This window comes from Eleutherodactylus coqui, chromosome 9, assembly GCF_035609145.1.
Source record: "Eleutherodactylus coqui strain aEleCoq1 chromosome 9, aEleCoq1.hap1, whole genome shotgun sequence".
NCBI classification, from domain to species: Eukaryota; Metazoa; Chordata; class Amphibia; order Anura; family Eleutherodactylidae; genus Eleutherodactylus; species Eleutherodactylus coqui.
Genome location: NC_089845.1, coordinates 102,509,005 through 102,509,404, shown reverse-complemented (window position 1 = coordinate 102,509,404; position 400 = coordinate 102,509,005).

Here is a 400-nt window from a genome sequence, read left to right as displayed (position 1 = left end):
GACACATTTTTCCAAAACTTCTCATCTAAACAACAATTCCCAATTTCTATTGTCTCTACATGATTTCTACCTGCAACACGTTGCACTATTTCTTCTGCTGTGAACATCCCATCTTCATCATCGTCAATTTCAAACTCAGTGTTACCCATTATTTACGTCTAGAAAGAAACCCTTTATAGTCTGCTTATACCCGTGATGGCAAACCTATGACACGCGTGTCAGCACTGACATGCGTAGCCATAGCCGCTGACACGCGGCCGCTCACCCAGTTAGTGAATACCGGCAGGGGCCGTGGCTCCCCTGCTGGTATTCATTAACCAGCACTACTAGCAGCGCTGATCCTGTGATGTCAGTGTGCAGCCAGGATCCTCCTCCCTCCATCCCCCGATGTCTCCTATCT